This window comes from Hyperolius riggenbachi, chromosome 5 (genome assembly GCF_040937935.1).
Source record: "Hyperolius riggenbachi isolate aHypRig1 chromosome 5, aHypRig1.pri, whole genome shotgun sequence".
NCBI classification, from domain to species: domain Eukaryota; kingdom Metazoa; phylum Chordata; class Amphibia; order Anura; family Hyperoliidae; genus Hyperolius; species Hyperolius riggenbachi.
In genome coordinates this window covers 188175106-188201295 of record NC_090650.1, presented here as the reverse complement: position 1 = coordinate 188201295, position 26190 = coordinate 188175106, and the positions used below count along the sequence as shown (strand labels likewise).

At 47.8% G+C, this 26190-nt stretch overlaps 1 protein-coding gene across 1 annotated transcript in view; it reads left to right on the top strand.

Moving 5' to 3' along the window:
* Positions 1 to 26190, top strand: part of TPPP (tubulin polymerization promoting protein) — a 439620-nt gene that overhangs the window by 6962 nt on the left and 406468 nt on the right. Inside the window, exon 3 of the mRNA XM_068236501.1 lies at positions 12372 to 12409. The gene's annotated coding sequence lies outside the window, so the exon portion shown is untranslated. The remainder of the gene's footprint in view (positions 1 to 12371; positions 12410 to 26190) is intronic.

The window sequence follows — 26190 nt, the reverse complement described above, 5'->3', positions numbered from 1 at the left end:
TCCGGACTATCTATACAGAGGCATCTAATCCTAACTACCTATACAGAGGCATGTAATACTTACTCTCTATACAGAGGCATCTAATCCTGACTATCTATACAGAGCAGGGCCGGATTTGTACCTTTTACCGCCCAAGGCCCATTGTCACCAGACCCCCCCCCCCCCCCCCACACACACACACACACACAACCTCTCAACACCCCCAAGCGTACACTCTTTTTTTCAGCCTGCAAAAAGTCTTGTTCCTGCACTGGGACCCTCTGAGCATATTCAGACCCCTCACTGCTGCCTGGAACCCTCTTCTTCCTGTAGCTGCACTCTCCTCTGTGTGCAACCATACTGGAGCTGTGCAAATATGGTCTGCACATGCCAAGTAGCACGAAGCCTTTCGTACATGTCTGTTTCTGTGCAAATGGGAATGTGAGGACCATACTTGGGCTTGCTCAGTATAGTTGCACTTGTACATGGGAGCACAGCCATGAGTAAAAAATAGGGTCTCCCCCCCAGTATAGATAGCCAGATGCTGCCCCCCACTTTAGTATAGGTAGCCAGGTGTTAGCCCCCCCAGTATAAGTAGTGAGGTGCTGCCCCCCTTCCTTAGCATAGGTAGTCAGGTGCTGCCCCCCCCCCCCTTAGTATCTTAGTCCAGGTAGGCAGGTGCTGCACCTCCCCCCCCCCCCCTTTCTTTAGTATCTTAACATAGGTAGATAGATGGTTTTCCCCCATTGCCCTCCCCTTTAGTATCAGTAGCTAGATGCTATCACACAGGAAGCCAGATGCTATCATATCCCCCCCCCCATTTTCATAGGTAGTCAGAGGGTATGCTGTGTACCCCTTTTAGTATAGGGAGGGATCATAATGTTGGCTGATTTCCCCCTCCCCCCACCACCACCAGGAGCCAGTCCTTGTTTTCTGTCTCTCTCCCTCCCTTCCCCGATCCTACCCCCGCACGTTCCCGCAGAGTAGCAGCAGAGGCAGCCACTTTACCTCTCCAGGCTTCCAGCGCTGAAGCTTCCTGTGTCCTGCTGCGCTGTGCGCCTCTCTCTTGCTGGCGATTCCCATCATGTGACTGATCGGTAACCTGCCGGCGAGTCACATGGGAGAGACGCTGACTGGAGAAACAAGCACCTAGCGGCAGCGGGACACAGGAAGCTTCAGCGCTGGAAGCCTGGAGAGGTAAAGTGGCTGCCTCTGCTGCTACTCTGCGGGAACGTGCGGGGGTAGGATCGGGGAAGGGAGGGAGAGGGGGGATCGGGAAAGGGAGGGAGAGAGAGGCGCTGGGCAAAGTGATGCGGCCGCTAACAGGAAGCTGCACAGCGCTGCCCAGGGGGTCGCAGCACGCTCGCTCTCTCCACCAGCCTGCACCAATCCAAGCCCACCTAGTGAAAGGGCGGCCGTGGACACGCAGCGGCTTCTCTCAGGACTGGTGACAGGTGCAGTCAACCTGTCACCACCCGCCCCTAATACTCCCGTGGATTCTGGCGCCCTAGGAACTGGCCTTGTAGGCCTTCCCCTAAATCCGGCCCTGATACAGAGGCATCTGATCCTGACTATCTATACAGAGGCATCTAATCCTGACTATCTATACAGAGGCATCTAATCCCGACTATCTATACAGAGGCATCTAATCAGTGGCGGACACAGCCAGCAGTGGGCCCCTGTGCAAAATTGCAATTGCGGGCCCCTATGATCTGTGGCAAAAAATGCGTGTGGCTATAACCTGCGGAGCGCCGTGGCAAAAAAGGGGCGTGGCAATGACCGGATGAGGGCGGAGCTAACTGTAAATTAGAGCGAACCCGGGGTGAGGGTTTATTTCCTTTTAAACAATACTGGTTGCCTGGCGGCCCTGCTGATCTATTTGGCTGCAGTAATAAACTGAATTACACCAGCAACAAGCATTCAGCTAATCTTCTCAGTTCTGACAATATTGTCAGAAACCCCTAACCTGCTGCATGCTTGTTCAGGGTCTATGGTTGAAAGAATAAGAGGCAGAGGACCAGCACGGCAGCCAGGCAACTGGTATTGCTTAAAATGAGAGAAATATGGCAGCCTCAATATTATTCTCACCTCAGGTTCCTTTGAAAAGTGCAATGCAAAGACAGTGGGCCCAAGTTTTGGTGACCCTTTCCCCAGAAAATTCACATAATTGTGCAGGTTTTCTCAAGAAAATACACATCATGTCGGCAGATATGCCCAGAAAATACGTGCAATCATGTCGGCAGATATGCCCAGAAAATACGTGCAATCATGTTGGCAGATATGCCCAGAAAATACGTGCAATCATGTCGGCAGATATGCCCAAAAAATACGTGCAATCATGTCGGCAGATATGCCCAGAAAATACGTGCAATCATGTCGGCAGATATGCCCAGAAAATACGTGCAATGATGTCAGCAGATTTGCCCAGAAAATACATGCACTCATGTGGCAGACCTGCCCAGAACATACACCTGCTAATATAAATTGTCCCAGCCTCCATCCGGCGCGCAGCTCCCATGGGTGGCTGAGTGGTTAGGTAGCCTGGTTTTGGTAGCCTGGTGGCTGGGTAGGTAGGTAGGCAGCCGGGTGGGTGGGTGGGTAGGTAGCCTGGTGGGTGTGTGGGTAGGTAGCCTGGTGGGTGGGTGGTTGGGTAGCTGGGTTTGTAGGTAGCCTGGTGGGTGGGTAGGTAGGTAGCCTGGTGGGTGGGTGGGTAGGTAGGTAGGTAGGTAGCCTGGCGGGTGGGTAGCCTGGTGGGTAGGTAGCCAGGTGGGTAGGTAGCCTGGTGGGTGGGTTGGTAACTAGCCCGGTAGGTAGGTAGCCTGGTGGGTAGGTAGACAGCCTGGTGGGTGGGTAGGTAGCCTGGTGGGTGGGTTGGTAACTAGCCCAGTAGGTAGGTAGGTAGGTAGCCTGGTGGGTGGGTGGGTAGGTAGGCAGCCTGGTGGGTGGGTAGCTGGGGGGGTAGGTAGCCTGGTGGGTGGGTAGGTAGCCGGGTGGGTGGCTGGGTAGCCGGGTGGGTAGGTAGCCTGGTGGGTGGGTAGGTAGCCAGGTGGGTAGGTAGGTGGGTGAGTAGGTAGCCGGGTGGTTAGGTAGCCTGGTGAGTGGGTTGGTAACTAGCCCGGTAGGTAGGTAGCCAGGTGGGTGGGTGGTTAGGTAGGTAGCCGGGTGGGTAGGTAGCCTGGTGGGTGGGTAGGTAGCCGGGTGGGTAGGTAGGTAGGAAGCCTGGCGGGTGGGTAGGTAGCCGGGTGGGTAGGTGGTTAGGTAGCTGGGTGAGTATGTAGGTAGTCGGGTGGGTAGGTAGGTAAGTAGGTAGCCGGGTGGGTGGGTAACTACCCGGGTGGGGGACCCGACTCCTATCCTCCCTCCCTCACCTCGGGGGGGGGGGGGGGGGGCTCCCGGTATGCACGGCGGGAGAGCGGCAAATACAGGAAGTCTCCGGGGCTCCAGGCAGGCTCTAGAGGCTCAGCGGCCGCTTGGTCTCCGATGTCTCCAACTCTATATACTGCTCGCTACTTCCTGGTTTAGTAGCGAGCAGTATATAGCGTTGGAGACATCGGAGACCAAGTGGCCGCTGAGCCTCTAGCGCCTGCCTGGAGCCCCGGAGACTTCCTGTATTTGCCGCTCTCCTGCCGCGCATACCGGGAGGGGGGCCCCCCGAGGTGAGGGAGGGGGGCCCCCCGAGGTGAGGGAGAGAGGATAGGAGTCGGTGCTCCCCAGGAAAAAAAACAGCAATACTTAATGGGCCCCTGAAGCAACAGAACTTTAGGGGGCCCTCGTGCGGCGACACGGCCTGCACGGCCGTATGTCTGCCACTGCATCTAATACTGACTATCTAAACAGAGGCATCTAATCCTGGCTACCTATACAGAGTCATCTAATACTGACTATCTATACAGAGGCGTCTAATCCTGGCTACCTATACAGAGGCATCTAATCCGGACTATCTATACAGAGGCATCTAATCCTGGCTATCTATACAGAGGCATCTAATCTGGACTATCTATACAGAGGCATCTAATCCTGGCTATCTATACAGAGGCATCTAATCCTGACTTTCTATACAGAGGCATCTAATCCTGACTTTCTATACAGAGGCATCTAATCCTGACTATCTATTCAGAGGCATCTAATTTTGACTATCTATACTGAGGCATCTAATGCTGACTATTTATACAGAGGCATCTAATCCTGACTACCTATACAGAGGCATCTAATACTGACTATCTATACAGAGGCATCTAATCCTGACTATTTATAGAGGCATCTAATCCTGACTACCTATACAGAGGCATCTAATCCTGACTACCTATACAGAGGCATCTAATCCGGACTATCTATCCAGAGGCATCTAATCCTGGCTACCTATACAGAGGCATCTAATCCTGGCTACTATACAGAGGCATCTAATCCTGGCTACCTATACAGAGGCATCTAATCATGACTATCTATACAGAGGCATCTAATACTAACTATCTATACAAAGGCATCTAATCCGGACTATCTATGCAGAGGCAGCTAATCCTGACTAGCTATACAGAGGCATCTAATCCGGACTATCTATCCAGAGGCATCTAATCCTGGCTACCTATACAGAGGCATCTAATCCTGGCTACCTATACAGAGGTATCTAATCCTGGCTACCTATACAGAGGCATCCAATCCTGACTACCTATACAGAGGCATCTAATACTAACTATCTATACAGAGGCATCTAATCCTGACTATCTATACAGAGGCATCTAATCCTGACTACCTATACAGAGCCATCTAATACTGACTATCTAAACAGAGGCATCTAATCCTGGCTACCTATACAGAGGCATCTAATCCGGACTATCTATACAGAGGCATCTAATCCTGACTACCTGTACAGAGGCATCTAATCCTGACTACCTATACAGAGGCATCTAATCCTGGCTATCTATACAGAGGCATCTAATCCGGACTATCTATACAGAGGTATCTAATCCTGGCTACCTATACAGAGGCATCTAATCCAGACTATACAGAGGCATCTAATCCTGGCTACCTATACAGAGGCATCTAGTACAGACTATCTATACAGAGGCATCTAATCCTGACTACCTATACAGAGGCATCTCCCCCTGCCTACCTATACAGAGGTATCTAATCCTGCCTACCTATACAGAGCCAGCTAATCCTTGCTACCTATACAGAGGCATCTAATACGGACTATGTATACAGAGGCATCTAATCCTTACTATCTATACAGAGGCATCTAATCCTGGCTACCTATACAGAGGCATCTAATCCGGACTATCTATACAGAGGCATCTAATCCTGGCTACCTATACAGAGGCATCTAATCCGGACTATCTATACAGAGGTATCTAATCCTGGCTACCTATACAGAGGCATCTAATCCGGACTATCTATACAGAGGCATCTAATCCGGACTATCTATACAGAGGCATCTAATCCTGGCTACCTATACAGAGGCATCTAATCCGGACTATCTATACAGAGGCATCTAATCCTGGCTACCTATACAGAGGCATCTAATCCGGACTATCTATACAGAGGCATCTAATCCTGGCTACCTATACAGAGGCATCTAATCCGGACTATCTATACAGAGGCATCTAATCCGGACTTTCTATACAGAGGCATCTAATCCGGACTATATCTACAGAGGCATCTAATCCTGATTGTCTATACAGAGGCATCTAATCCTGACTACCTATACAGAGGCATCTAATCCTGATTACCTATACATAGCCATCTAATCCTGGCTACCTATACAGAGGCATCTAATCCGGGGGATCAGTTAAAAAATGGCGCCAGAGCCTACAGTGTAAAAATCGCGCCGCATTAATTTGCATTATAAAACGATATTTATTGTTTTGTGAGTTAAAAAATGGCGCCGTGTATTTGTGTATGTGTGTGTATATATGTGTTTGTGTGTATTTTTGTGTGTGTATGTGTGTGTGTGTGTGTGTGTGTGTGTGTGTGTGTGTGTGTGTGTGTGTGTGTGCTGCAGCAGGACAATGGGTGCTGCAGCAGGACAATGACCCAATACACACCAGCAAATCCACCTCTGAATGGCTGAAGAAAAACAAAATGAAGACTTTGGAGTGGCCTAGTCAAAGTCCTGACCTGAATCCTATTGAGATGTTGTGGCATGACCTTAAAAAGGCGGCTCATGCTAGAAAACCCTCAAATAAAGCTGAATTACAACAATTCTGCAAAGATGAGTGGGCAAAAATTCCTCCAGAGCGCTGTAAAAGACTTGTTGCAAGTTATCGCAAACGCTTGATTGCAGTTATTGCAGCTAAGGGTGGCCCAACCAGTTATTAGGTTCAGGGGGCAATTTCTTTTTCACACAGGGCCATGTAGGTTTTGAGTTTTTTTTCTCACTAAATAATAAAAACTATCATTTAAAACTGCATTTTGTGTTCAATTATGTTATCTTTGACTAATAGTTAACGGTTTTTGATGAGCAGAAACATTTAAGTGTGACAAACATGCAAAAGAATAAGAAATCAGGAAGGGGGCAAATAGTTTTTCACACCACTGTATATGAAAGGAACACAATTATGCAATGAGTAAAAGTTTATCTCGGATCCACTTTAAACTCGCAATCAACCATATCATCAGAAATAAGATGCATAACAGTGCGCGCAGCGCTACTGTACCTTTAAATTCCCTTCCCTGTGTCTTTCAGTCACGCTCTGTACATAAAAAAGAGGATAATTGGTTCCATAATTCAATACTGAATCTCATAGTGGCTTGCCCAATCCACAGCATCAGGCACAGGGACTTTATTTGATGGTGTGCCCATCCACAACCTTTGGATTACCTGATTTCTCAAGAAGCTCCAGTGGAAGTGCCTCACTCTCATAAAGCTAACAGCATTTACACCAGTACACTTAGTTCCAGAATCCATGTGTTGATGCCCAATCACCAATCTCAAAAGTCTCAAAAAGCTTTTTGCTCTACAAAAGCCCAAGATGAAATTCCTTCTGGTGTAAACGTTTCTGTATAGTCAAAGAACTTTTGAATCCCCATAGATCTGAAGGATGACTGTTTGCGCCTTTTCGATGCAGCATCACTTGCCAACCTTCTTGCGTTTTGCAATTGCCAAAATGCACTTTCACTCCAAGTCCCTTCCCTTCAGCTTCTCCAAGTCTCTCTTCAAGATCCACAGTGCATCTGGGAGCAAATTTCAACACAACCTGAAACGTAGTCTCCCTCCCAGAAAAAAAAGTGCAACATCCTCTTTCTTATTCTTAGAACTTTTACACTCTACTTAGTCCTCAAGATTGTGTCTATGTCTAATTGGGACCTTTTCTGAAACAATCTTTACGATACTGGTGATGGAATTTCTCCTTCCGTGGGTTAAGCTAAATTAACCATCCTGGCGGTATGGACGAGCTCAGCTCGTCCATCACCGCCGGAGGCTGCCGCTCAGGCCCTGCTGGGCCGATTTTCATCAAATAAAGTGCAGCACACGCAGCCGGCACTTTGCCAGCCGCGTGTGCTGCCTGATCGCCGCCGCTCTGCGGCGATCCGCCGCAAGCAGCGGCGAAAGAGGGTCCCCCCAGCCGCCTGAGCCCAGCGTAGCCGGAACAAAAAGTTCCGGCCAGCGCTAAGGGCTGGATCGGAGGCGGCTGACGTCAGGACGTCGGCTGACGTCCATGACGTCACTCCGCTCGTCGCTATGGCGACGATCTAAGCAAAACAAGGAAGGCCGCTCATTGCGGCCTTCCTTGTTTATTCTGGGCGCCGGAGGCTGCATGAAATAGTTGGCTGCATGAAATAGTTTTTTTTTTATTTAAAAAAAACCCTCCCGCAGCTGCCCTGGCAATCTTAATAGAACGCCAGGGTGGTTAAGCAATTTGATACAAAATGGCAATTAGGTTACCACTAGACTGGTAGTGCAGCCTGCAGAATCTTCCCAGAAGGAACTCTCTAGTCCTTACTCACTGAACGTATGTAGCCACAAATAGTAGCCAGTGGGAATGGGGCATATGGTGTGAAGATTAGTAGTCCGGTCTCGCTGATAACGTCCCATCTCCTTTTCTTGTTTGAATGAGTACTGAGGGTAGTCCATTGATCACTTCTAGTCTTCCAAAGAAGAACAATGTCTATATGCATACAGTAAAGGTACCCATACATCTAGTGACTTGGGAGGCTGATCGACCATCCGATTCGATAAATATTATCAAACTGGATGAAAATCGGTATTGCCAAGTGCATGCCTGATCGACAATGCAACCAATATCGGGTAGAGCATGTTGATCGGACCTGTTGCAAGATGTCGGGTAGTCATAGTTGATCGGGTGCGCTGCAGTAGTAGCGATATTGGGACAAGTGATGAACCCCCCGGCGCTGTTCCCCCTAATGTTAAATGTGCCGCTCAGTGCACTATACTTTACCTGTCTGCTGCTGGCTGCAGGCTCTGCTGCAATCTGTGCCCCACGTGGAAGCAGGAGGAATGTGGGAGTGTGTGACATAACACGCATCCACGTATATGCTGGCAACCAGTGGCGGATGTGGACAGGTAAAGTATAGTGCACCGGAGGGGCACTTTAAACATTGGGGGGAAAGCGTCGGGTTGGCAATGCGGCATCACAGGGCCTTCTGGATTCTGAATCGATTTCAGCTGTGTCCCCCACATGGCTTGTGGCAAACTACAAACGGGACTTCTTATGCTTTCTGTTAACAATGCCTTTCTTCTTGCCACTCTTCCATAAAGGCCAACTTTGTACAGTGCATGACTAATAGTTGTCCTATGGACAGAGTCTCCCACCTGAGCTGTAGATCTTTGCAGCTCGTCCAGAGTCACCATGGGCCTCTTGACTGCATTTCTGATCAGCGCTCTCCTTCTTCGGCCTGTGAGTTTAGGTGGATGGCCTTGTCTTGGTAGGTTTACAGTTGTGCCATACTCCTTCCATTTCTGAATGATCGCTTGAACAGTGCTACGTGGGATGTTCAAGGCTTTGGAAATCTTTTTGTAGCCTAAGCCTGCTTTAAATTTCTCAATAACTTGATCCCTGACCTGGCTTGTGTGTTCTTTGTTGTTGTTGCTCCCAATATTCTCTTAGACAACCTCTGAGGCCGTCACAGAGCAGCTGTATTTGTACTGACATTAGATTACACACAGGTGCACTCTATTTAGTCATTAGCACTCATCAGGCAATGTCTATAGGCAACCAGGGGTCGAGTGGGGCGTGGACGCGGTCCACTTACTATTTCCCTAGGGTGGACGCCGTCCACGCTGGCTTGTGTGGAAGGAGCAGCGCAGTGGAAGGAGAGCTGTGAGCAGTGGTGGAGAAGGGGGCCATCTCACCCCCTTCTCTAACCTCGGGGCTCTCCTTCCCTCGCTCTCCCCTCCAGAAGTAATGTGCGGGCAGCCGGCGGGACTTACCTCTCCTCGTTCCGGCGCAGGATCTGCATGCCGCTGCTCTGGTCTGAACCAGGCCAGACTTGCGGCATGCAGATCCGGTGTTCCGACGACGAGGAGAGGTAAGTCCCGCCTGCTGCCGGCTGCCCGCGCACATTACTTGTGGAGGGGGGAGCGAGGGAAGGAGAGCCCCGAGGTGAGAGAAGGGGGGGAGATCGCCCCCTTCTCCACCGCTGCTCACAGCTCTCCGTCTTCTCTGCGCTGCTCCCCTCCTGCTGGGGAACACCTGGCTACCTATTCTGGCACATATACCCCCTGACTACATATACTGGGGACATATACCCCCTGACTACATATACTGGGCACATATACCCCTTGGCTACATATACTGGGGACATACCCCCTGGCTACATATACTGGGGACATATACCCCCTGGCTACATATACTGGACACATATACCCCCTGACTACATATACTGGGGACATATACCCCCTGACTACATATACTGGGCACATATACCCCCTGGCTACATATACTGGGGACATATACCCCCTGACTATATATACTGGGCAAATATACCCCCTGGCTACATATACTGGGCACATATACCCCCTGGCTACATATACTGGGGACATATACCCCCTGGCTACATATATTGGACACATATACCCCCTGACTACATATACTGGGGACATATACCCCCCGACTACATATACTGGGCACATATACCCCCTGGCTACATATACTGGGGACATATACCCCCTGGCTACATATACTGGACACATATACCCCCTGACTACATATACTGGGGATATATACCCCCTGACTACATATACTGGGCACATATACCCCCTGGCTACATATACTGAGCACATATCCCCCTGGCTACATATACTGGGCACATATACCCCTGGCTACATATACTGGGACATATACCCCTGACTACATATACTGGGCACGTATACCCCTGGCTACATATACTGGGCACGTATACCCCTGGCTGCATATACTGGGCACGTATACCCCTGGCTACATATACTGGGTACATATACCCCTGGCTACATATACTAGGCACATATACCTCTGGCTACATATACTGGGGACTACTATACTCATGGCTACTTATACTGGGGACACCTATAGACCTGGCTACCTATGCTGGGGGTACCTATTTTGGGGAAACTGCTGTCAGATTATCTGCATTTTTGTGGAACCGCTGTTATGTATTTTGGGGAACTGGCTGCCAGATTATGTGTATGTTAGGGGAACGGCTGCTGCCAGATTATGTGTATTTTGGGGAACAGCTGCCAGATTATGTGTATGTTACGGGAATGGCTGCTGCCAGATTATGCGTATTTTGGGGAAATGCTGCCAGATTGTGTATGTTTGGGGGACCACTGCTGCCAGATTATATGTATTTTGGGTGTTCCGCTGCCAGGTTTCGCATATTTTGCGGAACTGCTTCCAAATTGTGTATGTTGGGGGAACTGCTGCTGCCACATTATCTATTTTGGGGGAACCACTGTCATATTATCTGTATTTTGGAGGAACTTCTACCAGATTATGTGTCTTTTTGGTGAAATGCTGTCAGATTACATCTATTTTGAGGGGATACACTACGGCAGAGCTCAAACTTCCTCGGCAGACCTTTTCTTTTTACATCATTGCTAAGGTCATGTATATTTGGCCCCACCCATGACCACGCCCACAGTATGCTTGACCACACCCATTTTTTGGTGCGCCGCGCTATGCACGGCGCATGGGTTTTCTAGGTGAGTCCACTCACTTCTTTTACCAGGACTACACCCCTGTAGGGGACTGCACTCAGATCAAAGGGGGCTAAATAATTATGGACACACCACTTTGCAGTTATTTATTTGTAAAAAATGTTTGGAATCATGTATGATTTTCGTTCCACTTCTCATGTGTACATCACTTTGTGTTGGTCTTTCATGTGGAATTCCAATAAAATTGATTCATGTTTGTAGCAGTAATGTGACAAAATGTGGAAAACTTCAAGCGGGCTGAATACTTTTGCAACCCACTGTACATCGTCTGATGTATGGGCACCTTAGATCAGCACCAAGGTGATATCTACTGTTTCATCCTGAAGCAAAAACTGAAGTCTCTTATTACTCGGGCTAATTCAGATCTCTTCAACCTAAACACACAGTACATAGTTCAGGTAGTCCAAACATGAAGGTGGATGCTCAAAGTATCAGTAGGAGGCAACAAATGGTCCCTGAAAGAAGACGTTTTGCAATGGCTGACACGTATCTGGCCAATTCTGGTCATAGATCTCTTTGCACCCAGTCTCAACCACAAGCTACTTCAGTTATTCTCCAGACTTCCATGCTACAACTCTGTGGGGACAGATGTTCTAACTCAACCTTGTCCTCCTCTCCTGGTTTAGGCCTTTCCAGCAACTTCTTCTCTAATCGTCTACATCTTTAAAAGACAAAGGTATGAGAAGACCCCTGCATTAACAATAATACCTTACTAGCTGAAGAGACCCTGTTTTTTGCTGTAGTCAAACTGCCAGTGAATCCCTCTTCCAATTTCCTCCAATCTCCAAACCCAGGGCCCGGAACTGCCATCTGGTAGTCTGGATCCTGAGGGGGGGGGGGGGGGGGGATACAGCTGTAGGCTTTTTTTTTCATCTGTTATTCAAACTTTACAGAAATCTGAAAAAATAGACTTTAGAATTTGGGGAAATGTCTCTGATTTTGCATTTAAAAATACATTCTTGATGCTTTGGCCCATTTGCAATTAACTTTTTCTCCTGAGTTTTGTTCTAGGTGATATTTTCATACCTTGTAAATAAAATGCCTTCTAAACCACCAGCAACCCAAGAAATAATTTTGATAGTACTTTTTCACCTACTTTTGACTACTTTTCCTATTGCAAACTGCTGAAACGTTATTTTAAAGAGGAAATAAAAATGATCTTTTAGAAGAAAACTCAGGAGAAAAAGTGAATTGAATAAAGGTCTTCATCTCCTAATGTTAACATTCTGGATCTTTACAGGTGTGGCTAGATTTGGACCTTGGACTCACACACAGAAGGTACAAGTGTCTGCTTTGTCCACTTTCTCTGACGTCTGTCCACTTAGGTATAGTAAGCTGGTAAGTATGTGATTTTTGCAAGCATGGCCACGCCTGAGAAGTAGCATGAAGAGGAGGACAACCCGGATCTTCAATCCAAAAAGCTCTTGTATTTCTTTGGTGGTCAGTGCTCAGCAACAGGGGTCTAGAGGACAGCCTGGGAAGCCTGTACAGGATCCAGAAGCTTCCCTCTTCGTGGTTAAGTTTGTGTTTTTTGATCCAAAGTTCATCTCGGGTACACTTTAACCTCCTTGGCGGTAATGACGAGCTCAGCTTGTCCATTACCGCCGGAGGGCGCCGCTCAGGCCCTGGTGGGCCGATTTTCATCATTTTTTTTTCAAAACATGCAGCTAGCAGTTTGCTAGCTGCGTGTCTAACTTAATCGCCGCCGCCGATGCACCGCTACCCGCTGCGTTAGAGGCCCCCCCGGAGACCCCATGCGCAGCCTGGCCAGAAGGGGGGCGGGATTTCCTTATGGGAATACGCGCCGGCGGCGATCTGAAGGGTGGGAGGGAAGCGGAAGGGGGGGGAATCATGTAGCTAGCAGTAGGCTAGCTACATGATAGAAAAAAAAAATCAGCAAATAGTGCTGCGCATCCACCCTGTTGCATTTAATAGAACGCCAGGATGGTTAATGCCTGGTACACAGCATAGAATTTCCCATCAGATTGACGGGTCAAATTGCTCATTTCTTTTATGTCCGATCTGCTCCCAATCGAGAACAGGATTGCTTTTGTGAATGAATGAACTGAAAATCGAACACGAGCAAATCAAACATGACACAAATTATCGTTTCGACCCATCAATCTAATGGGAAATTGCATGGTGTATAATAATAATTCCTGCATTTGTATAGTGCTTTCCTCCTGTGGGACTCAAAGCGCTTAGGGGGCAGCCATTAGGGAGCACTCAAGAGGCCACCCTGCACTGTTAGGGAGTCTTGTGCCTAAGAACTCCTTACTGAATAGGTACTGGTTTACTGGATAGGAAAAGCCGAGATGTGAAGGCAGGGCTCAAATGTCAGAGGCAGTGCCCTTGAAGGACAACTGAAGCAAGAGCTGTATTGAGGTTGCCATATTTCTGACATTTTTGTAAAAACTGACAAGATTAGCTGCATGCTTTCTTCAGATGTGATTCAGACACTACTGCAGCCAAATAGATCAGCAGGGCTGTCAGGTAACTGGTATTGCTTAATGCAGACTTCCTCTCTGCTCTAAAACATAAACACTAGCATAATAACCTTTAAAGGAAAACATTTCTTTGTTACAGCTGACGCAAATTCTGCAATACATCTGCAGTGTGTCTACTTCCTGCTTTCATGGAAGCAGACATAGGGTTAACATCTTGTGCTTACAAATAAGCTGCTCTGCTGAGGCAGCCAGCTGACACAACGGAGAGATCAAATTACAAGTTGTGATTAATCACAGATGAGGTGGAATTAGACAGGCTAAATTCTCTAAATACATACAGGGTGCATTTCTCTGTGTTCTCCTTCTGTCCTGTGCAAGAGTCAGCCTCCATATCCCTCTCGCTACAGTTTTCCTTTAAAGAAGAGCTGTCAGCCATACTATCTCAGAAAAAAGCACATATATAATAAGATAAATACTTGCTCTTCTTACATAAGGTATGTTTTGCACTGTCCACGTTTTGATTTTAGTAATTCTTCTACAGTAAAAAAAAAAAAAAAGAGAAAATCCTTTTTAGCATTTCCCACTTTAAGTGTGGCTATTTTGAAGCCAATCCTGATGTAATTTCCTCCCTTACTCTCCTCTGCCTGATTGTATATGCATTGCCCGCCCTTCACTAAAGAAAGTGCGTTGTCTCAGCATGAGAAATATTGGCCAATCAAAGAGGAGGGGAAAACAGGAGGGAAAGAGGCTTCAGCCAATCAGGCTGGGGGATATGGAAGCTGCCATAGTTATTTCCTTTTAAAACAATATCAGCTGCCTAGCTGTCCTGCTGATCCTCTGCTTCTAATACTTTTAGGCTGCTTTCACAGTGGGACGTTACAGGCGCACGTTAGAGCAGCCTGTAACGCACCCCCACCGAACAGCAATGAAAAATCAATGGGCTGTTCACAGTGCCCACGTTGCGTTACATAGTAACGCTTCACGGCAAAACAACGTACTGCATGCAGTACTTTATACGCGGCTAAGCCACGTTAGACAGTTTGCACATGCTCAGTACGGGTGTTTTATTTTATTTTAGGGGCGTAAAGGAGGCGGGGAGAGGCCGCTACTTAGCCAGGCACATGGCTACTTGGCATTCCCTGCACTTGCAGTGTTAACTCTTTGGTGCGGCCGCTGATTGGCTGGCGGGACCACGTGATGCGGAGAGCTCCGCTCACGCCTCCGCAGCGCCTCCGACAGAGCAGGCGCACCAAGAGCTGCTTGTAACGCGGCTCTTGGTAGCGTCCTGCTCCAACACCACCAGGCGTTGCGTTAGGGGCACGTTATGTGTCCTATAACGTCCCCTAAACGCAACGTCCTGGTGTGTAAGTAGCCTTAGCCATAGACCCTGAGCAAGCATGCAGCAGATCATGTGTTTTAAGTCTCAACCGTCTTTATTAACAGAACATTTTTATGAACAGTACAGCAATTCCCTAATAATGGACAAAACATTATGATATCACAGTACAGTAGATCTGATGAAACCAACGCAGTTGTATACGTTTATCTCGGGAGCTAATTACAGTTTTCATGTAAGACTCCTCAAAATCTTATATACCCGAATATCTTCCCCCCAAACCTCCCAGTCCGATCTGGCCTTGACTAATTTTGGACCGTATTTATATTCCAATAGATTGGAATAATATCTTGAAATATCGGCTGGATAGTGTAATGGTTAAGGACTCTGCCTCTGACACAAGCGACCTGGGTTAAAATCTCAGCTCTTCGTATTCAGTAAGCCAACACATATTCGGCAGGAGACCTTGGGCAAGTCTCCCTAACACTGCTACTGCCTATAGAGCGCGTCCCAGTGGCTGCAGCTCTGGCGCTTTGAGTTCGCCAGGAGAAAAGCGCAATATAAATGTTCTGTGTTTGAAATAAGCTTATCAGAATCTTTATTTAAGAGCCATTTTTCAACAATGCCTGGAGATAAAGCAACAGTGAGACTACCAAATTGTGAACTAGTTGCATGACGAAGCTGATAATATAAAAATGGAGAGTGTGCTGGAAGGGACATCAGGAACAATGATTTAAATGTATTATTATGAAAAAGATGATTGATATACTTTACCCCTCTCCTTACCCAGAAACTCACGTCTTCTAAAGTAAAAATTCAGCCAGCTTTGGATTACTCCAGAGGGGGCACTCGGTGAACAATTGGATCTATTGTCACCCACCAGTTTTTGACATTTATAATAGATCTTAAGAGAATATTTTAGAATACTGAAACTTTCGTTTGCAAACATTTCTACCCTTTAAATTATATTACACAAGGTTTTATAAGCGTATGCCATGTCCACCTCTGCATCCATCGAAGCATCGTCTCTTATATTATGAAGCCAACAATACACATAAGTAAGTTGAGCCGCATAGTAATCTAGTTGAAAATGAGGTAGGGCAAGGCCTCCTTTACTTACTGGCAACCGTAAAGTATCCATACGAAAGTCTAGGAAGTCTATGAGCCCATAAAACGCTTTGTACCAACATATTCAATTTAACAAAGTACGAATTAGAAATCCAAACAGGTGACATGAGCAACACATACAAGACCTTAGGGACTATTATCATTTTGATGCTATTAGTGCGACCCATAAGATCAAGGGGTAAAGATGACCATTTTTGAAGCTTGTCACTGACAGTGGATATTCTGAATATATTCCTCATTGCGTGTGGTAATCACGATACCCGAATATTTAAAGTAGGAACAAACCTGTAAGGGGAGATTAATTGGCAAGGCAGCAGGAGAAAGTGTATCTACAGGTAGAAGGATGGATTTGGACCAATTTACCAGTAAACCAGATAGGTCCCCAAAGTCATCATAAACCCGCAACACTCTCCACAAAGAAGCTCCAGGCAGGATCGTGCAGAGGATCCTTAACCTCCCTGGCGTTCTGGACGAGCTAGGCTCGTCCAGAGACGCCGGAGGTCACCGCTCAGGCCCCCCTGGGCCGATTTGAATAATTTTTTGTTAAACACGCAGCAAGCACTTTGCTTGCTGCGTGCCTCACCCGATCGCCGCCGCCGATCCGCCGCTACCCGCCGCGATGCAGGGCCCCCCCCCCAGGTGAGACCCCGTGCACTGCCTGGCCAATCAGTGCCAGGCAGCGCTGAGGGGTGGATCGGGTCTCCCTGTGACGTCACGACGTGCGTCGTCATGGTGACGGGGGAAGCCCTCCTGGAAATCCCGTTCAAAACGGGATTTCCGGACGGGTGATTGCGCCGGCGGGGATCGGAGGGGTGGGAGGGACGCCGCAGGGAGGGGGGAATCATGTAGCTAGCGCTAGGCTAGCTACATGATAAATTAAAAAAAAATTGTGCAGAAAACGCAGGGCCGCGAGAATCAGAGCGCCAGGCAGGTTAAGTGGGGGGTGCTCACATTTAAAAAAGGGGCCCTATTTCAAACGTGATCAATTGAGTAGTAATGATGATCGTAATCTACTCATAATGATTATGGTTAAATTTTCGCAATTACAGCCATACATAATTATGAGTCTGAAATTATTATTTCTGATTTATAAAGCGCCAACATATTCTGTGGCACTGTAATTCTATTAATTTTGAGTAATCCATGTAATTTTCTGCCATATACAATGCTGCAGTCACCAGAATTGCTACGCATGGCCTCTGCTTTCACCATCCCCCCAAGAATGCAGCAAGTGGGCCCTTGACTCTCTCCATTCCCCCCAACTAGCAAAGAAGCAATTGGTGTGTGTCCCCCCCGCCCCAACAGTAGTTACAGATGAAACAGGAAAAAGCGGCGCAGGAGATTTGGGCTCATCATGCGCCGCTATAGGCCATAATATAAATTACAGCTATAGCTCAGACAGTAATTTGGGCGTTGTCAAAAGACAGCCCAATCACTACAAATCAAGACAAACATTTATATTGTGTTTTTCTCCTGGCAGACTAAAAACGCTAGAGCTGCAGCCACTAGATGACACTCTATAGGCAGTAGCTGTTTTAGTGAGTCTAGCCCAAGGACTCCTTACTAAATAGGTGCTGGCTGAACAGGAAGAGCTGAGATTTGAACCCAGGTGTCCTGTGTCAGAGGCAGGGCTCTTAACCAGGCACACTATCCAGCTACAGCTGGCAGCAAAATTGTGTCTCACCCCTGAGACCCAGAGAAAAGTTATTTGTTATAGGTTCCGTGACTCCATCCCTGGCCTGCAGATCTGTTGGCAACCAAATTTTGGACAAAAGGCCGAAAAAACACCCCAAATTTTGTGCAGACAGGGAGTGGAGTCAGAGGTTTAATATTAAGGAGAGTTGTGGGTGGAGCTAAACTGTGATCATTATTATAATTTTTATTATTCCTTAGTATTTATATGGCACTGACATCTTCCGCAGCACTTTACAGAGTACATAGTCATGTCACTGACTGTCCTCAGAGGAGCTCACAATATACTCCTACCATATCAAACTCTAATGCCCTACCATCGCATACCATGATTTGGAAGCATCCATAAGGGGCACAGGGAGTCCATCGTAATGGAAGTATCAAATGTGCAGAGCTGGGTTCTCAGGACTGCAGAGACCTCACACCCAGTTTTGTTAAACTGGGTGTGACTACAAAGGTCCATGCTTCAGCCAGGGCACTATCTACTCTGAATTTGTATGCTGTGCCTGTATGGGTCTCTTCTGGGCATTGCTGACCCACTAGCAAATAGTCAATGCTGATTTATTTCCCCAGCACCTTTCAATACACTTACTGGCCAGACCCATCACCTGAAGGGACCCTTTAAGGAGAGACAATGGAGTGAGGAATTATAGGAGTAAGTACTGCTCTTCTCAGGTTCATTGTCCCAGGAGGGCCCTTGTCTGTTGAGAGAGGACAGCCAGTGTCATGTGAGGTTGGCACCAGGCACACACCTACAGGAATGAGGATCACCAGGGGCATAGCAATAGGGGTTGCAGAGGTAGCGACCGCATTGGGGCCCTTGGGCCAGAGGGGCCCCAAAGGGCCCTCCCTCAACTACAGTATTAGCTCTCTATTGGTCCTGTGCTCAAAATAATCACTTCTATAGATGCTTTGAATAGTAATCAATAACAAGCTGTTCCCCATCCCCTTCTTGCACTGTAGTTGCCATTGGCAGGTTTTGGTGCGCCGTATCAATTGTTATGTATAGAGCGCTTGGGGGGCCCCATTGTAAAACTTGCATCAGGGCCCACAGCTCCTTAGCTACGCCATTGAGGATCACATTCGTTGGTGGGACTAGTGAGGGCCACCACAGCAATGACATCACCCAGCAGAATACGACCGCACATCCCACTCCACGGGACAATGCGTACATCACAACTTTTGGAGCCAGCAAAGAGGGACAGATAAGCCTCTGCCACACCTTGAACCATGCCCTAATTTTACATATGGTGTGCTCCCCTATACAGTTCCCAGGCCCATAGTGGCCCCCCTCCCACATACAAGTAAAATCCTGGTGGCTGGTCGTACACACACACTGTACACACACACACACTGCACACACACACACACACTGTACACACACTCACCACACACTGTACACACACACACTGTACACACACACACAAACTGTACACACACACACTGTACACACACACTGTACACACACACACACACACACAGTACACCCACACACACTGTACACTCTCTCTCTCTCTCTCTCTCTCTCTCTCTCCCCCCCCCCCCTGAACATACCAAGTGTACCGTGACTGCACCCACAAGGGGAAAGAACACTGTTGGAGAGGGGGCAGAGAAATCAGATGGATGCTGGAGATGAGAGGTGCTAATTGGCTGCTGCTCTCTCTGCTCTCTGGTTGGCTGGCCAGACTGAACTTGCTCCTTGGAGCTGAAATACACACTCCAATGAGTTCTGGGTCACCATGAGCTTGCTGGTTAGTCTGAGCTGAAATAGGAATGCTTTTGTTTGGTGTGCACAGACGCGTATCTGGAGGGATGCAGGCATGACATGTGCCCCAGGCAACCTCCCTCTTCAATCATCAGGGGGGCGCAGTGCTGCTGACAGCATTCCTGAGTCTAAGGGAGTAACAATCATCCAGCAGCCTGCCCGTCTCAGCCTTTGTCTTATATCTACATTAGAGGCTATTGAGAGGTGAGCTCCAAACTTTTCCCACTCTCCCTGATCATGTCTCAGTCCCCTGAGATAGCGGCAGATGCTAGGGGTCTGGAGGTTACAAGATCTATTAATTCTCCTCTCTGTCATTCACACATTCCTCAGCCTTGTCTCAGTGTGCTGTTTACTTACTTTTATTTATGACACTCTCTGCACTTTAACCATTATCCTGCTGGCATCTCTGTGGCCAGATTTAACAACGTCTCTCTTGTACAGTGTATCTCAGTTGTTAAAATGCATTATATTTCTAGCTCAGTATCTATCTACTAATATTTAATAGGTTGTCAGCCTTTTATTATGTTATTATCGTCACTGAAAATGTTTCATTGCTTTCATTCATATGAGAGTGGTGGCTGCCATATTTATTTCCTTTTAAACAATACCAGTTGCATGGAAATCCTGCTGATCCTTCTGGTCACTAGGGTCTAAATCACACACCTGAAACATGCATGCAGCTAATCTTGTCAGATGTGTCATAGATATTTTATCTGCTTGCTTGTTTAGGGTCTATGGCTAAGGCAGGGATCACACTTGTTTTTCAGTTTTCAACTCAGCTTTTTCTGCGCACATTTTCTGCACACCAAGTGTGTTTCTATGCAGAAAAATGTGTGCTTTTTTCACAACAGTTAAAAGTAATGTAATTGATACAGAAAACTGACAAAATGAGCAGAATTATCATGCAGAATGTCAGTTTTTTTTTCTGTGCAAGAAAAACACATTAAGTGTAAACTAGCCCCTTGATTAACATGAGTTTTCAGTTCTTCTGTGCAGAAAACGCGTATGAAAACAGTCAAGTATGTTCCCTGCCTTAAAGTATTAGAGGCAGAGGATCAGAAGGATAGCCTCATTTATTTCATAGTGACTGTTACATTCTGGTATTTGTGTGTGCGTGTGTGTTCTGAATGCATGATGGGGTTACCCTGTCCAAAAAGGTGAGACCGGATGCTGTTGATTGTAGGTGTGTGTGTGTGGGGGGGGGGGGGGGGGGCTGGGGGGGCGCAATTTTAGTATTTGCCATGGGCGCTGCCTTGCCTAGATACGCCACTGGGTGTGCACTGCGTTATCAGCGGGGAAGTGTGTGCATATCAGCTTGTACAAACAAAGTCCGTCTTGAGCTGCAGATTCCTTGTTTCCACAGATGATATACAGTGTCAGTATACCTGACAGGGATGCTTCTCTTCTATCATTCCTTCCACGTGTGTTTGAAATGTATGCAGCTACTCCGAGGCTGCAACCAAGGAGGGAGAAGAGGGAGGGAGGGAGGGCAGAGCTACCACGCAGCTCTGGCCAATCACGGGGCCACACAGGACAAATTGGTTCTGAGTCCTGACTGGGGAAAAGAGGACGGGCTCTCTGGGACACAGACCGAGCGTTGCTGGCCTCAGTGCATCTAAAAAAAATGTCACTTTTTATGGACGCATATGTACAAATGAGGCTTGGCAACCTTGCTGCCGGCTAATAAGTACTTTTTTTTTTTTAACAAACTCCAGGCACCGAGGAAGTCAGAGGAAGGGGCCATATTAGTGTGTCTTACAAAAGGGAAGGGGGGTGCTGGAGCATTCCCAACACCCCCCTGTGCACGTGCCTGGCTCTAGGTTTATCTAAGTATAAGAGAATATCATCCGTTTTAAGAGAAATTTTCTAATGCACCCGTTTAATTACCCAACCCCCAATACCTTGATCTTCCCGGATATACGCTGCATAAGGTTCTATGGCTAGAGCAAAGAGGAGAGGGGACAGTGGGCACCCCTGCCTGGTATCCCAATATCAAAGGGAGCCAACAGATGGCTATTTACCCGTAGACAAGCACACGGATTGGTATATAAAAGTTCCACCCATTTCCTGAAAGTAGAACCAAAGGTGGAAAGGACTTCAAGTAGGTACTGCCAGGCCAGGAAACAGTATTGAACGCCTTGTTCGGATCTAGTGCAAGTAAAATCCTGGAACCAGAATTGCTATGGGAGTATTGCAGATTTGAAAATAACCTCCTCAGGTTCAGTTTAGTGGAACGTGAGGGAATAAAACCCGTTTGATCTGGAAATACCAATTTTTCAATAACCAACTTTAATCTAACCGCCAGAATTTTAGCTAGCACCTTAACATCGGTATTCAATTATGCTATAGGGCAGTGCTGTCCAACTGGTGGCCCGCAGGCCGCATCCGGCCCGCCAGGCCTTCTGCTGCGGCCCCCCTGCTGTGGCAGTGTTATCCCCCGAGTCCCCAGAGCTGAGGGGCCTTTTTTTTTAAACCTTTTCCCCCATTCCTCTGCTGTAATGTAATAAATTACAGCCCCCCTCCGCTAATCTCCCCTCGTTCCCCCGTGCTGCCGCCGCCTCAACTCTCAGATCGGCAGCAAGCAAGAGATAGGAACCAGCCACACTGCGCACGGCAGCCGCACGGGGGACTTTAAATGCTGGACGTGACCGATGATGTCACTTCCTGCATTTAAATTCACCGCGCGGCTGTCGTGCGCTGGTGTGGCTGATTGCTATCTCCTACCCGCCGCTGATTTGAGGTAAGGCGGCGGCAGCACGGGGGAACGAGGGGAGCGGAGCGGAGGGGGGCTGGAAATATTACATTACAGCAGCCAATCTGACGGCGTTTTGTGGGGACATCTACAGCCAATCTAGGTGCATTTTGTGGGGACATCTGCAGCCAACCTGAGGGCATTTTGTGGGGACATCTGCAGCCAATCTAGGTGCATTTTATAGGTACATCTGCAGCCAATCTAGGTGCATTTTGTGGGTACATCTGCAGCCAATCTGACAGCATTTTGTGGGTACATCTGCAGCCAATCGGTGCATTTTGTGGGGACATCTGCAGCCAACCTGAGGGCATTTTGTGGGGACATCTGCAGCCAATCTAGGTGCATTTTGTGGGGACATCTGCAGCCAATCTAGGGGCATTTTATAGGTACATCTGCAGCCAATCTAGGTGCATTTTGTGGGTACATCTGCAGCCAATCTGACAGCATTTTGTGGGTACATCTGCAGCCAATCTAAGTGCATTTTGTGGGGACATCTGCAGTCAACCTGAGGGCATTTTGTGGGGACATCTGCAGCCAATCTAGGTGCATTTTGTGTGTACATCTGCAGCCAATCTAGGTGCATTTTGTGGGGACATCTGCAGCCAATCTAGGTGCATTTTGTGGGGACATCTGCAGCCAACCTGAGGGCATTTTGTGGGGACATCTGCGGCCAATCTAGGTGCATTTTATAGGTACATCTGCAGCCAATCTAGGTGCATTTTGTGGGTACATCTGCAGCCAATCTGACAGCATTTTGTGGGTACATCTGCAGCCAATTGGTGCATTTTGTGGGGACATCTGCAGTCAACCTGAGGGCATTTTGTGGGGACATCTGCAGCCAATCTAGGTGCATTTTGTGGGGACATCTGCAGCCAATCTAGGTGCATTTTATAGGTACATCTGCAGCCAATCTAGGTGCATTTTGTGGGTACATCTGCAGCCAATCTGACAGCATTTTGTGGGTACATCTGCAGCCAATCGGTGCATTTTGTGGGGACATCTGCAGTCAACCTGAGGGCATTTTGTGGGGACATCTGCAGCCAATCTAGGTGCATTTTGTGGGGACATCTGCAGCCAATCTAGGTGCATTTTATAGGTACATCTGCAGCCAATCTAGGTGCATTTTGTGGGTACATCTGCAGCCAATCTGACAGCATTTTGTGGGTACATCTGCAGCCAATCGGTGCATTTTGTGGGGACATCTGCAGTCAACCTGAGGGCATTTTGTGTGTACATCTGCAGCCAATCTAGGTGCATTTTGTGTGTACATCTGCAGCCAATCTAGGTGCATTTTGTGGGGACATCTGCAGCCAATCTAGGTGCATTTTGTGGGGACATCTGCAGCCAATCTAGGTGCATTTTGTGGGGACATCTGCAGCCAATCTAGGTGCATCTTGTGGGGACATCTGCAGCCAATCTAGGTGCATTTTGTGGGTACATCTGCAGTCAATCTAGGTGCATTTTGTGGGTACATCTGCAGCCAATCTAGGTGCATTTTGTGGGGACATCTGCAGCCAATCTAGGTGCATTTTGTGGGTACATCTGCAGCCAATCTAGGCGCATTTTGTGGGGACATCTGCAGCCAATCTAGGTGCATTTTGTGGGTACATCTGCAGCCAATCTAGGTGCATTTTGTGGGGACATCTACAGCCAATCTAGGTGCATTTTGTGGGGACATCTGCAGCCAATCTAAGTGCATTTTGTGGGTACATCTGCAGCAAACCTGAGGGCATTTTGTGGGTACATCTGCAGCCAACCTGAGGGCATTTTGTGGGTACATCTGCAGCCAACCTGAGGGCATTTTGTGGGGACATCTGCAGCCAACCTGAGGGCATTTTGTGGGGACATCTGCAGCCAATCTAGGTGCATTTTGTGGGGACATCTACAGCCAATCTAGGTGCATTTTGTGGGTACATCTGCAGCCAATCTAGGTGCATTTTGTGGGTACATCTGCAGCCAATCTAGGTGCATTTTGTGGGTACATCTGCAGCCAATCTGAGTGCATTTTGTGGGTACATCTGCAGCCAATCGGAGTGCATTTTGTGGGTACATCTGCAGTCAATCTGAGTGCATTTTGTGGGTACATCTGCAGCCAATCTGAGTGCATTTTGTGGGTACATCTGCAGCCAATCTGAGTGCATTTTGTGGGTACATCTGCAGCCAATCTGAGTGAATTTTGTGGGTACATCTGCAGCCAATCTGACAGCATTTTGTGGGTACACCTGCAGCCAACCTGAGGGCATTTTGTAGGGACATCTGCAGCCAACCTGAGGGCATTTTGTGGGGACATCTTCAGCCAATCTAGGTGCATTTTGTGGGTACATCTGCAGCTAATCTAGGTGCATTTTGTGGGGACATCTGCAGCCAATCTAGGTGCATTTTGTGGGTACATCTGCAGCCAATCTGACAGCATTTTGTGGGTACATCTGCAGCCAATTGGTGCATTTTGTGGGGACATCTGCAGTCAACCTGAGGGCATTTTGTGGGGACATCTGCAGCCAATCTAGGTGCATTTTGTGGGGACATCTGCAGCCAATCTAGGTGAATTTTATAGGTACATCTGCAGCCAATCTAGGTGCATTTTGTGGGTACATCTGCAGCCAATCTGACAGCATTTTGTGGGTACATCTGCAGCCAATCGGTGCATTTTGTGGGGACATCTGCAGTCAACCTGAGGGCATTTTGTGGGGACATCTGCAGCCAATCTAGGTGCATTTTGTGGGGACATCTGCAGCCAATCTAGGTGCATTTTATAGGTACATCTGCAGCCAATCTAGGTGCATTTTGTGGGGACATCTGCAGCCAATCTAGGTGCATTTTGTGGGGACATCTGCAGCCAATCTAGGTGCATCTTGTGGGGACATCTGCAGCCAATCTAGGTGCATTTTGTGGGTACATCTGCAGTCAATCTAGGTGCATTTTGTGGGTACATCTGCAGCCAATCTAGGTGCACTTTGTGGGGACATCTGCAGCCAATCTAGGTGCATTTTGTGGGTACATCTGCAGCCAATCTAGGCGCATTTTGTGGGGACATCTGCAGCCAATCTAGGTGCATTTTGTGGGTACATCTGCAGCCAATCTAGGTGCATTTTGTGGGGACATCTACAGCCAATCTAGGTGCATTTTGTGGGGACATCTGCAGCCAATCTAAGTGCATTTTGTGGGTACATCTGCAGCAAACCTGAGGGCATTTTGTGGGTACATCTGCAGCCAACCTGAGGGCATTTTGTGGGTACATCTGCAGCCAACCTGAGGGCATTTTGTGGGGACATCTGCAGCCAACCTGAGGGCATTTTGTGGGGACATCTGCAGCCAATCTAGGTGCATTTTGTGGGGACATCTACAGCCAATCTAGGTGCATTTTGTGGGTACATCTGCAGCCAATCTAGGTGCATTTTGTGGGTACATCTGCAGCCAATCTAGGTGCATTTTGTGGGTACATCTGCAGCCAATCTGAGTGCATTTTGTGGGTACATCTGCAGCCAATCGGAGTGCATTTTGTGGGTACATCTGCAGTCAATCTGAGTGCATTTTGTGGGTACATCTGCAGCCAATCTGAGTGCATTTTGTGGGTACATCTGCAGCCAATCTGAGTGCATTTTGTGGGTACATCTGCAGCCAATCTGAGTGAATTTTGTGGGTACATCTGCAGCCAATCTGACAGCATTTTGTGGGTACACCTGCAGCCATCCTGAGGGCATTTTGTAGGGACATCTGCAGCCAACCTGAGGGCATTTTGTGGGGACATCTTCAGCCAATCTAGGTGCATTTTGTGGGTACATCTGCAGCTAATCTAGGTGCATTTTGTGGGGACATCTGCAGCCAATCTAGGTGCATTTTGTGAGTACATCTGCAGCCAATCTAGGTGCATTTTGTGGGTACATCTGCAGCCAATCTAAATGCATTTTGTGGGTACATCTGCAGCCAATCTAGGTGCAT